The 13,237-nt window shown below is 48.7% G+C and overlaps 1 non-coding gene across 1 annotated transcript; it reads left to right on the forward strand.

Moving 5' to 3' along the window:
* The first annotated feature begins 13,118 nt into the window (after positions 1-13,118).
* LOC116973800 lies at positions 13,119-13,237 on the forward strand. Its single transcript, XR_004412119.1, has one exon. It is a non-coding gene; the product is annotated as a 5S ribosomal RNA (ribosomal RNA).

The following is a 13,237-nucleotide window of genomic DNA, read 5'->3' on the forward strand; positions in this document are numbered from 1 at the left end:
TCCCCCCCTCTCCTATCCACCCCCTCTCCTCTTGACTTACTCCGCTAATGTGTGGGAGAGAACTAGTGTATGGGTGATCTGTGGTCGGCGTGGACTCGGTGGGCTGAAGAACCTGTTTCCACGCTGTATCTTTAAATTAAACTAAAGACACTAAAACCAGTCTAAAGAAGGGTCTCTACCCAAAACGTCACCCAATTTCTTCTATCCTGAGTGGCTGGCTGCTCCATGGAATTCCCCCGCACAATTAAAGCATGGAATAGTCTTCACCCTACCCAACCAGACGCAACTAAATTTAAGGTACCTGTACCTCTTTTTTTCCCCAAGGACCCTTTTTTGCTTAAGTCCAAGTCAAGAGTCAAGAAAGATTTATTGTCATGTGTCCCAGATAGGACAATGAAATTCTTGCTTGCTGCAGCACAACAGAATATGTAAACATAATACAGAACAGGAGATAAAAGTTCAGTGTGTTTATATACCATAGACCATATATATACACAATAAATAAACAGATAAAATGCAATAGGCTGTTATTGTTCAGCCCTCTACCACCTCCAGTTTAAATTCCATTTAGAATATTTATGGAGGACCAGGAAACCAGAAGCAAGAGTTACTCCAGGGAGTTCTTGATTCTTGGTTCTTGGTTTCTTGGTCCTCCAAAATATTCCAACTGGAATTTAAACTGGAGGTGGTGAAGGGAGGGATTCAGCCAGAAAGGGTTATTGGGAAGAAAGTGCTACTTTAAATTTAGTTGCATCTGGTTGGGTAACTATAGTAGGGTGGAGATTATTCCATGCTTTAATTGTGCGGGGGAAGAACGAATTGCTGTACACATCTGTCTTTGTAGCTGGGATCACAAATTGGATTGAATGCCCTCGTCTGCTCCTAATTGGTTTGGGTTTGGTGTAGGTCTTGTGATCTATGTCTAGCTGACCATTTAACATTTTGTAAAAACAGGTCAAACGGTGAGCTTCACGTCTGTCTTGGAGAGGGTTCCACCCCAGAGAATTCAGAAGTTTGGTGACACTCGCTTCTCTCTCATAGGTGTTAGTAACAAATCGAGCTGCCTGTCTTTGGACACACTCGATGGATGAAATGTTTTTATCTGTGTATGGGTCCCATGCTGCAACTGCGTAGTCCAAATGAGGTCTAACGAGGGTGAAATACAGCTTCTCCTTGACAGAAGCTGAACAATGATGAAAGTTGCGCCTCAGGAAGTTTAGGACACGTGTTGCTTTTACCGTTGCATGATGGGTCTGACCATTCCAACGCAGATCATTCTGCAATTTGATGCCAAGATACTTGGTTTGTTTGGATTCATCAAGGGAGACACCAAGTATGTTGTAGGATGTGACGCCTGGATTCCTCTTTCTGGTGACACGCATGGTTTCACATTTGGAAGGGTTGAACTGCATGCCCCATTGTTGTGACCACTCAACCATAGTATCGAGATCCTCTTGGAGAGCATCTTCATCATCAGTTGACTTAATTGGACGGTACAGCAAACAATCATCAGCGAATAGTCTGGTCGTACTTGCGACTTTTTCATGGATGTCATTTATGTAAAGCAAAAATAGGTGTGGGCCAAGTACTGTGCCCTGAGGTGTACCACTCAACACTGGATGCCAATTGGAGCTCTTTCCGTTCACACACACATGCTGAAGACGTTTTGTCAGGAAACTGGAAATCCATCGTTTCGTGTTGGAACGAATACCATAGTTACTCCAGATCCAGGGTCAGGGAATGATTCTGCGTTGGTTTTCAGCACTGGCGGCGAGGCAGCAACCGGACAGCAATGGCGGCCAAATCTCCCACAATTCAAAGCGAGGGAGAAAGTGCCCAGCGCCGATCAGTTGCCGTTGCAGTGCGCATGCGCAGGGCGACCGATGATGTGCTGGCCGTGGTTGTACGCATGTACAGGGGGAGCACGTGCAGAGACCGGAGACCCGGCGGCCCGGACACGGATAGCGGGGGGAGACGGAGAGAGAGAGATAGAGAGGGGGGCCGCCCAGAGTGAACGGCAGGTGTCCTGCCTTGGCTAGAGGCCCCCTAGATTTCGAGGCCCTAGGCTTCAGCCTATGAAGCCTAGTGGTAAATCCGGCTCTGCGAGGCCCCCCTAGATCTCGAGGCCCTAAGCTTCAGCTTGTCCAGCTTATACGTAAATCCAGCCCTGATCCTCAGAGACACTCTGAATTTCCTCAATTGCCTGAGGTGGCAAAGGCGCTGCCTTGCCTTACTCACGAGAGCTGCAGCGTGTGATGTCCATGTCATATCCTCAGAGATGTGGACTCCCAGATATTTAAAACAGCTCACCCTATCCACAGTATCCCCATTTATCCTCAATGGTGTGTACGTCCTCGGATGATGTGCCCTCCTAAAGTCAACGATCAGCTCCTTAGTTTTTTTGATGTTCAAGAGGAGGCTGTTGTGCTGACACCAGAGTGCAAGATCAGCCACCTCCTCCTGTGGGCCTTCTCATCGTTGTCTGAGATCAGGCCCACCAACACAGTGTCATCAGCAAACTTGATTATTGAGTTGGAGCTGAACCTAGCCACAGTCATGTGCGCACAGGGAGTACAGTAGGGGGCTGAGGACGCAACCCTGGGGCGATCCTGTGCTCAGGGTGAGGGACCGATGTATTCCCTCCCATCTTGACTACCTGGGGCCTGGCGGTGAGAAAGTCCAGGGCCCAGGCACATAGGGGGGTGTTGAGCACTAATTCCAGCAGCTTCTCGGCCAGTCTGGTGGGGACTATCGTGTTGAAGGCTGAACTGAAGTCTATGAACAGCATCCTCACGTAGCCCCCCTTCTGGCTGTCAAGATGAGAGAGAGCGGTGTGCAAAACCTGGGAGACCGCATTGTCCGTGGATCTGTTTGGACGGTATGCGAACTGTAACGGTTCCATGTTGCGAGAGAGGAAGGTGCAGATGTGTTTCTTTACTAGCCTCTCAAAGTATTTCATGACTACCGAGGTGAGGGTCACCGGACGGTAGTCATTCAGACAGGCTGGGGAGGCATTTTTTGGTACCGGTACAATGATGAATTTTTTGAAGCAGGCAGGGACCACGGACTTGGCCAGGGAGAGATTGAATATTGTAGTGAGCACCGGAGCTAGCTGCGTAGCACAGGAGTTGAGTACTCGCCCCGAGATGCCATCGGGGCCTGCAGCTTTCCTCGTGTTCACCCGTGTCAGAGCCCTCCTCACATCGTGCTCGGACAGCGAGAATGTGTGCACATTCCTCCCTTCAGCTCCCATAAACATCCACCACAGTGACTCCTCCATATTCCTCACTGTGATGGAAGGCAAGAAAAATTCAATCTCTCCCTTCTTTGTCCTCCCGCGGTCGGGGGCCTATAACCTTCCGTTGACGGGACAATCTTACTCCCGTAGCCGGCAAGGTAGTCGGGGCGATCAAGCTCCTGCATCGGAGGGGGGCATTCTCAGCTCCCCCGCACTGGGCGATCTACCCCGGGTCGGGGCCAGTCGAACATTGTGCGGCTTCTGGAGCTTCCTGACGTCGGTCTCAACCCAAGACTGTGAGCTCCTCGATGTTAACGTCCGCAGGCGTTGGAGGTTGGAGCGTCGATCCCAGGCAAGGGATCAGCTCCGATGGTAAGTCCACGCCCCGCGGTGTGGCTCAACGTTAGTCCCGAGCAAGTCCTCCAGCTCCACGATGTTAGGCCGTAGAGCGACCGGAGATACGATCTGGATAACAATCGCATCTCTGGCAAGGTAAGAGATTGAAAAAAAGTTTCCCCCTTCCCCCCCGGCCCACCCCCCACATAAAACAAACCAGAGAACATTAACACAAACTTTATAAACACACTAAAAATAACAAAAACAAACAAAAAGGACAGACAGACTGTTGACAAGGCTGCCATCGAAGCGCCACCTGGTGGTAGATAAAACTGTGTAGATAAAACTATGAATGCTGATATATGCTAAAGGGAATAACGTTTAGTGCAAGATAAAGTCCAGTAAAGTCCGATTAAATATAGTGCGAGGGTCTCCAATGAGGTAGATAGTAGTTCAGGACCGCTCTCTGGTTGTGGTTGGATGATTCAGTTGCCTGATAACAGCTGATAAGAAACTGTCCCTGAATCTGGAGGTGTGCGTTTTCACACTTCTGTACCCCTTGCCCGATGGGAGGGGAGAAGAGGGAGTGGCCAGAGTGCGACTGGTCCTTGATTATGCTACTGGCCTTGCCGAGGCAGCTTGAGGTGTAGATGGAGTCAATGGAAGGGAGGTTGGTTTGTGCGATGGTCTGGGCTGCATCCACAACTTCATGACAGACTACATCAGCAAGTGTGGAGAGGCTTGCGTACAAAAGAAGATGATACCTGTGTTCCCCAACCATGGTGAACCATGAGGTCCATCCACTACCAGGTGAAGTCCATGTCTGCAGTGGTCAAGACATCTATCCACGACGTTTACAAGCCCATTAAAGATGCCAGGAGGGAAATATGGATGAGGTTGGCGCTAGAATAACTACAAGGACATCCATAGATTGTGGCAAGGCTTGCACACTCCAACGGGCTTCAATGTGATGCTGGACATTATCGCTGGTAACAATGGGACCTTCCCCAACAAGCCCAATGCATTCTGCATTCTACTAGTGTGGCACGGCGGCGCAGTGGTAGAGTTGCTGCCTCACAGCGCCAGAGACCCGGGTTCCATCCCGACTACAGGTGCTGTCTGTACGGAGTTTGTACCTTCTCCCCGTGACCTGCGTGGGTTTTCTCCGAGATCTTCGGTTTCCTCCCACACTCCAAAGACGTACAGGTTTGTGGGTAAATTGGCTTGGTATAAATGTAAATTGTCCATCGTGTGTGTAGGGGTGTGTTAATGTGCTGGGGTCACTGATCGGTCTGGATACGATAGCCTGTTTCCGTGCTGTATCTCTAAACTAAACCCTGCGTGGGTTTTCTCCGGGTGCACCGGTTTCCTCCCACACTCCAAAGACGTACAGGTTTGTAGGTTAATTGGCTTCGGCAAAAATTGTAAATTGTCCCCAATGGTGTAGGATAACGCAAGTGTGCGGGGATCACTGGCCGGAGCGGACTCGGTGGGCCGAAGGGCCTGTTTCCGCGCTGTATCTCCAAACTAAACTATACTTTCATTGGACAAAGTCAGCATGGATTTACTCATTGGACAAAGTCAGCATGGATTTACGAAAGGTAAATCATGTCTGACGAATCTTATAGAATTTTTCGAGGATGTAACTAGTAGAGTGGATAAGGGAGAACCAGTGGATGTGTTGTATCTGGACTTTCAGAAGGCTTTCGACAAGGTCCCACATAAGAGATTAGTATACAAACTTAAAGCACAAGGTATTGGGGGTGCAGTATTGATGTGGATAGAGAACTGGCTGGCAAACAGGAAGCAAAGAGTAGGAGTAAACGGGTCCTTTTCACAATGGCAGGCAGTGACTAGTGGGGTACCGCAAGGCTCAGTGCTGGGACCCCAGCTATTTACAATATATATTAATGATCTGGACGAGGGAATTGAATGCAACATCTCCAAGTTTGCGGATGACACTAAGCTGGGGGGCTGTGTTAGCTGTGAGGAGGATGCTAGGAGACTGCAAGGTGACTTGGATAGGCTGGGTGAGTGGGCAAATGCATGGCAGATGCAGTATAATGTGGATAAATGTGAGGTTATCCACTTTGGTGGCAAAAACAGGAAAGCAGACTATTATCTAAATGGTGGCCGACTAGGAAAAGGGGAGATGCAGCGAGACCTGGGTGTCATGGTACACCAGTCATTGAAAGTAGGCATGCAGGTGCAGCAGGCAGTGAAGAAAGCGAATGGTATGTTAGCTTTCATAGCAAAAGGATTTGAGTATAGGAGCAGGGAGGTTCTACTGCAGTTGTACAGGGTCTTGGTGAGACCACACCTGGAGTATTGCGTACAGTTTTGGTCTCCAAATCTGAGAAAGGACATTATTGCCATAGAGGGAGTGCAGAGAAGGTTCACCAGACTGATTCCTGGGATGTCAGGACTTTTATATGAAGAAAGACTGGATAGACTCGGCTTGTACTCGCTAGAATTTAGGAGATTGAGGGGGGATCTTATAGAAACTTACACAATTCTTAAGTGGTTGGACAGGCTAGATGCAGGAAGATTGTTCCCGATGTTGGGGAAGTCCAGGGCAAGGGGTCACAGCTTAAGGATAAGGGGGAAATCCTTTAAAACCGAGATGAGAAGAACTTTTTTCACACAGAGAGTGGTGAATCTCTGGAACTCCCTGCCACAGAGGGTAGTTGAGGCCAGTTCATTGGCTATATTTAAGAGGGAGATAGATGTGGCCCTTGTGGCTAAAGGGATCAGGGGGTATTTAGAGAAGGCAGGTACAGGATACTGAGTTGGATGATCAGCCATGATCATATTGAATGGCGGTGCAGGCTCGAAGGGCCGAATGGCCTACTCCTGCCCTATTTTCTATGCATCTATGTATCTATGTATACTAGAAAATCCCACTTTGAAACAGGGCTGCTGTATGACGTCTCCCATCCTGACAAACTTAGTTTGAACAATGGTCTCGACCCGAAACGTCACCCATTCCTTTTCTCCAGAGATGCTGTCCGACCCGCTGAGTTACTCCAGCATTTTGTGACTGTCTTAAGCTTGTTTTAATTCCAGAGGTGATGATCATTTGTGGGTCATATGTGTAAAGGCTGCCACCTAATGGCACATTCAATACATAGCAATGAGGAGCAGGGAAAATTACATGACCCTTCAAGAGTCAAGAGAGTTTTATTGTCATGTGTCCCAGATAGAACAATGAAATTCTTACTTGCTGCAGCACAACACAATATGTAAACATAATAAATAATAGAACAAATACTCAGAAAAAAAAGAACAAACAATAACCGTGCAATAATAATAATATTAATAATAATAGTCTAATGTAGGCCTGATAGCCCATTCAATAATATAATGGTCCATATCCCACTGAACGTAAACCTTTCCTGCCCATCGCTGAGTCATAAGGTCAAAGACCAATAAGTCTTACAGCATGGACACACAGGCCCTTCAGCCCAACTTGCCCACTTGACAGAGTTTGGTTATTCTGCAAGTAAGGATATCATTGTTCTATCTGTAACTCTTGATTCTCTCTCTCTCTCTCTCGAACTTTACAATAGATTTTTGAGATACCGCATAGAAACAGGCCCTTCAGTCTGTGCCGACCAGCGATCCCTGCACACTAACACTACCCTACACACACTGGGGGCAATTGACAATTTTTACCAAAGCCAATTAACAAACCTGTAAATCTTTGGAGTGTGGGAGGAAACAGGAGCACCCGGAGAAAACCCACGCAGGTCACGGGGAGAAGGTACAAGGGGTAGGCCTCTGCAGTCCGTCTGCGTTTTTATTATTTTATGTCTATGTTTTTATGTAGTTTTTGTTATTTTTTGTTGAGGTATGTGTGTGGGGGGGGAGGGGGTAACTTTTAAATCTCTCCCTGCACGGGAGACCCGACCTTTTCTTTGTCGGGTCTCCGTTGTCGTTGGGGCTGCAACGAGGAGCGGCCTCCAACAGGAAGACCGGGGGCTCTGGTGCCGACTACTCACCTCACCGTCGCGGAGCTGGCCGAGTCCAGAGCGGGTGGAGCGGTGGTGGACGCTGCTGCGGCCCGACCTCCGGAGGTTCGGAGGCTGCAACTGCGGGTCTGGCGGACGGCGGCACCGGGAGCCCGCGGGTCCCTGGAGGGAGACCGCTTTTCAGGGCTCCCGCAACGGCGACTTCTCCCGCCCGAGTTGCGGGGTTGAAGAGCTCCTGGAGCGGGGCCTTACACCATCGCCCCGCGCGGCTTGGAATGGCCGCGGGACTTAGCGAGCGCACGCCAGGGTCTCTAACACCAAGACCCGGTGAGCGACCTTGCATCACCCGGCGTGGCTTTAATGGCCGCGGGACAATTCGCCATCGCCAGCCGGGGGCTTTGACTTTGACTTTGACTTTGACTTTGACTCTGACATCGGGGGGGGAGAGTGCAGTGGAGAGATAAGTTTTTTTGGCCTTCAATCACAGCAACAAATTATGTTGTGTCTTGGGTCTATTTGTTTGTAATGTATGGCTGCAGAAACGACATTTCGTTTGGACCTCAAGGGGTCCAAATGACAATAAATTGAATTGTATTGTATTGTACAAACTGCGTACAGACAGCGCCCGTAGTCAGTATGGAAGCTGGGTCTCTGGCGCTGTGAGGCAGCAACTCTACCACTGCGCCGCCGTCTCTGTGACATTTGGTGTTGCTCCACATACAACACACGTACACTTTATCATCAGCCAAATGTCATAGTGTGTAAGTTGAGTTATTTCCCTGGAGATGGGCTTCAGGGCAAGGTGCGACTCAGAACCTGGCGGTGAGACACTTTCCTGTCTGACAGCAATCTTTCAGGTGAAGCTGCAACCTTCCCTCCATTGATGAACTGTACACTGCAAGGGCCAGGAAGCGAGCGGGCAAGATCATCTCTGACCTCTCTCACCCAGGCCACAAACTCTTTGAATCACTTCCCTCTGGAAGGCGACTCCGGACTGTCAAAGCTGCCACAGCCAGACATAAAAACAGTTTTTATCCACGAGTAGTTGCTCTACTCAACAGCCAAAAATCTGTAGCCTCCTTGTGTTCTGGTATTTAATTTAATTCACATGTTTAATCAATAATGTTTTATTATTAATGTTTTATGTTTTATTCTTAATTGTTACTGTATGTCGTGTTGATATTTGTGTGCGGAGCATCAAGGCAAATTCCTTGTATGTGTACATACTTGGCCAATAAACATATTCATAAACTTCTCCAAAATGCTGAGGCAACAGGAGATGCAGGATTTGGACCCAGTGGCATGAAGATGAATTAATGATGGATGTCCTAGTGCTGATGAGGTGCACCTAGTAGACGGGGCCTGCAGGTGGCAGTGTTGCCCATGACATACCTACAGAGCAAGGCACAAAGTGCTGGAGTAACTCAATGTGTCAGGCAGCATCTGCGGAGAAGATAGACGTCTAGAGGCACGGTGATGCAGCATAGAGTTGCTGCCTCACAGCGCTTGAGACCCGGGTTCAATCCTGACTACGGGTGCTGTCTGTACGGAGTTTGTACATTCTCCCCGTGAACTGCGTGGGTTTTCTCTGGGCGCTCTGGTTTCCACCCACACTCCAAAGACGTATAGGTTCGTAGGTTACATGAGCTTACAGAGCTTACGTGGATTTTGAAGAAGCAGCAACAAGGAGAAGCAGGAAGAAGCACTGATTGGCTGAAGCCCGTGGGGGAGTTGAGTAAGTCACATGGGACAAACAGTTTAAAACTGAGGAATTTGGTTTGTAAATTGGTAAATTAGGCAAGTTATCAGAATGTAAGCAAAACTGCTCTTAGGGAGCGGCAGTGAGGGAGCGGCCTTGTGAGTGGAGTGCCCTGTGAGAAAAGTGTGAGTCTTTGGCTCGAGAGTCTTAGGAGAGGAGACTATGCAAAACGCTGGAGAGGGAGAGACGAAAGAAGGAGATGTCAGGCAAGCTGATTCAGTGTGATGCTTGCAGTATGTGGGAGGTCAAGGACACTGCTGGTGCCTCTGGCTGCTACAAATGTGACAAGTGCATCCAGGTAGAGCTCCTGAAGGACCGTGTTGGGGAACAAGTGGATGACCTCAGGTTCGTCCGAGAGGCTGAGTCGTTCCTTGACGAGTCCTACAGTAAGATTGTTACACCTAAGGTACTGGAAGAGAGAAAAGATGGGAGACAGTGAGAAAGGGAGGGAAGCATGGAATGCCAACGTCCCCGGGTGTTGTACCTCTTGTGAACAGGTTCACCCATTTAGAAGCTGTCGGGACAGAAGACATTGTTACACTGAGCGGTGGACTGGCTTGCGAGGCAAATAGGGCTGTTGAGCCAAAACCAAAGAGGCCAACGTCAGGCAACGCCATTGTAGTAGGAGACTCCATTGTGAGGGGTACGGACAGGGGTTTCCGCGGCAACAGACGGGATTCGAGGATGGTGTGCTGCCTTCCTGGTGCCAGGATCCAGGATGTCACGGACAGAGTGCAGAAAATCCTCAAGGGCGAAGGTGAACAGCCGGAAGTGGTAGTGCATGTCGGCACAAACGATGTCGGAAAGAAGGGGATGAATATTCTGCAGCGTGACTTTAGAGAGCTCGGAAAAATGCTGGAAAGCAGGACCTCCAGGGTTGTTATCTCCGGTTTGCTTCCAGTTCCTCGTGCTGGCGAGAGCAGGAGCAGGGAGATCTGTTTTGGAGTAAGAACTGTACAAAAGGGACGGATTGCATCTTAACAGGTGGGGGAACAGCATTCTGGCAGGCAGGTTTGCCACTGCCACACAGGTGGTTTTAAACTAAATAAGGGGGGGGATGTCAAATGGGACAGTCAAGGACAGAGTTAAAGGGAAAGGGAGTAAAGGGATAGTTAATGACACCAGAATTAACAGGAAATAAAGCTCACAAAGGGATAGGAGAGTATGGCCAAGTGTAATAGGGATCGATGTGAAAGGAGATGCGTAAGGAATTATTTGAATGCGCGAAGTATAAGAAGTAAAGTAGATGAGCTTGAGGTTCAGTCAGTGGTTGGTAGATATGACATTGTGGGGATTACTGAGACGTGGCTGCAGGAGGATCGGGTCTGGGAACTTAATATTCAGGGTTATACATCCTATAGAAAGGACAGGCAGGTGGGCAGAGGAGGGGGGGGGTAGCTCTGCTGGTGAGGAATGGAATTCAGTCCCTTGCGAGGGAAGACATAGGGACTGATGAGGTAGAGTCACTGTGGATTGAGTTGAGGAATTGTAAAGGCAAGAAGACACTAATTGGTGTTATCTACAGACCCCCAAATAGTAGCCGGAGTTAAAACTGGCATGTAACAAAGGTAATGCCACTGTGGTGATGGGGAATTTCAATATGCCGGTAGACTGGGAAAATCAGGTTGGTTCAGGACCTCAAGAAATAGAGTTTGTAGAATGCCTCCGAGATGGATTCTTCGAGCAGCTTGTAATGGAGCCGACCAGAGACAAGGCAATTCTGGATTTAGTGTTGATCATTGAACCAGATATGATAAGAGAACTCGAGGTAAAGGAACCACTTGGAGGTAGTGATCTTAATATGATTAGTTTTAATCTGCAATTTGAGAAGGAGAAGGTTAAATCGGAAGTGGCAGTGATGCAGTTGAACAAAGGGGATTATGAAGGCATGAGAGGGGAGCTGGCCAAAGTTGACTGGAAAGGGATCCCAGCAGGAATGACGGTGGAACAGCAATGGCAGGAATTTCTGGGCATAATCCAGACGACGCAGGATCATTTAATTCCAAAAAGAAAGATTCTAAGGGGAGTAGGAGGCAACTGGGGCTGACAAGAGAAGTTAGGGATAGAATAAAACTAAAAGAAAAGATTTTGGCGGTCGCAAGAACGACAAAAAAGTTTTATCAACTTATTTATTTCACAAATAACTTCTTAGTTCGCAGGTTCTTACAAACACGTCTGGCCACAACTGTGGCCAGCACTCAACTGCCGTGCCAAAGCGAAACCGCGCAAAAACAGCAGCCCCTCCCGAGTCACGTGACCGCGGTTTCCGAACACCGGGTTCAATACGTCGCCTATTTCCTTCGCTCCATAGATGCTGTTGCACCCGCTGAGTTTCCCCAGCAATTGTGTGTACCTTCGATATTCCAGCATCTGCAGTTCCCTTTTGAACACTTCCTGCGTGCGCCAATAGGTGCCGCTACCAGATGGATAACAGCAAAGAGTAGCCGGTAGCCAGAGGATTGGGGAACTTTCATAGGACAACAGAAGGAAACGGGCTGAATTCAGTAATACCGGCTGAAAAGATGAAGTACGAAGGGAAGCTGGCCAGGAATGTAAAGAAGGACAGTAAAAGCTTCTTTAGATATGTTAAGGGAAAAAGAATAGCAAAGTTAAATGTGGGTCTCTTGAAGGTAGACACGGGTAAAATTATTTTGGGGAACAAGGATTCCTTCTTTCCCCACTAATTAGTGGAGTTTAGTTTTGAGATAGAGCGCGGGCGGAAGCAGGCCCTTCGGCCCCACAGAGTCGGCACCGACCAGCGATCCCCGCACACTAACAAGATCCTGCACACACCAGGGACGATTTACACGGGCTTGCAGCCGGCGTGGAGGGGGGTGGGCGCTGGCTTCGGATTGGCTCCCGGGGGCTGGGACCAATCAAGTGAGATGGAGAGTGCGTGTGTTAAATATACGTTTAGTGTGGCCACTCTCTGCCTACGGCCATACTAGCCTGAACACGCCTGATCCCGTCTGAGGCTCAGGCCTGGTTAGTACTTGGATGGGAGACCGCATGGGAAAACCAGGTGTGGTAGACTTTTTTTACCCTCTCCCACCACTGGGGGACACACTCTCTCTCTCTCTCTCTCTCTCTTTAACTCTCCTCCTCGCTCTTTTCCTTTCTCGTTCAAGTGCATAAACAAATAGACAAACACACACACACACACCAATCCAAGTCAATTTTGCACAATAAACTAATCTCTTGTGTGGGACCTCGTCAAAGGCTTTTTGATCCTTTCTACAATGTTACGATGATTTGGGGGTTTTTGCTTGGGTGAGTGAGTGAGCCAAGTCAAGTCAAGTCAAGTTTATTCGTCGCATACACATACGAGATGTGCAGTGAAATGAAAGTGGCAATGCTCGCGGACTTTGTGCAAAAAGACAAACAAACAAACAACCAAACAAACTACAAACAGAATGGAACAGAATCACATATTCTTTTACATATTAAATATGGTGGGCGGAAGGAAAAGGGGAAAAAAACATCAATCTAAAAAAAAGCAGTAGAGTGGTACAGTAAAGTTAGTCCCTGGTGAGATTGGAGTTTACAGTCCTAATGGCCTCCGGGAAGAAACCCCTTCTCAACCTCTCCATTCTCACAGCATGGCAACGGAGGGGTTTGCCTGAACGTAGCAGCTGGAACAGTCCGTTGCATGGGTGGAAGGGGTCTCCCATGATCTTATTGGCTCTGGAGTTGCACCTCCTGATGTATAGTTCCTGGAGAGGGGCGAGAGAAGTTCCCATAGCCCCCTTGGGGTCGACCGACAATGAGAAGGAGAGTGCGTGTGTTAAATACACGTTTAGTGTAGCTACTCTCTGCCTACGGCCATACTAGCCTGAACACGCCCGATCCCGTCTGATCTCGGAAGCTAAGCAGGCTCAGGCCTGGTTAGTACTTGGATGGGAGACCGCCTGGGAATACCAGGTGTCGTAGGCT

The sequence above is a fragment of the Amblyraja radiata genome, chromosome 5 (genome assembly GCF_010909765.2).
Source record: "Amblyraja radiata isolate CabotCenter1 chromosome 5, sAmbRad1.1.pri, whole genome shotgun sequence".
Lineage (NCBI taxonomy): Eukaryota > Metazoa > Chordata > Chondrichthyes > Rajiformes > Rajidae > Amblyraja > Amblyraja radiata.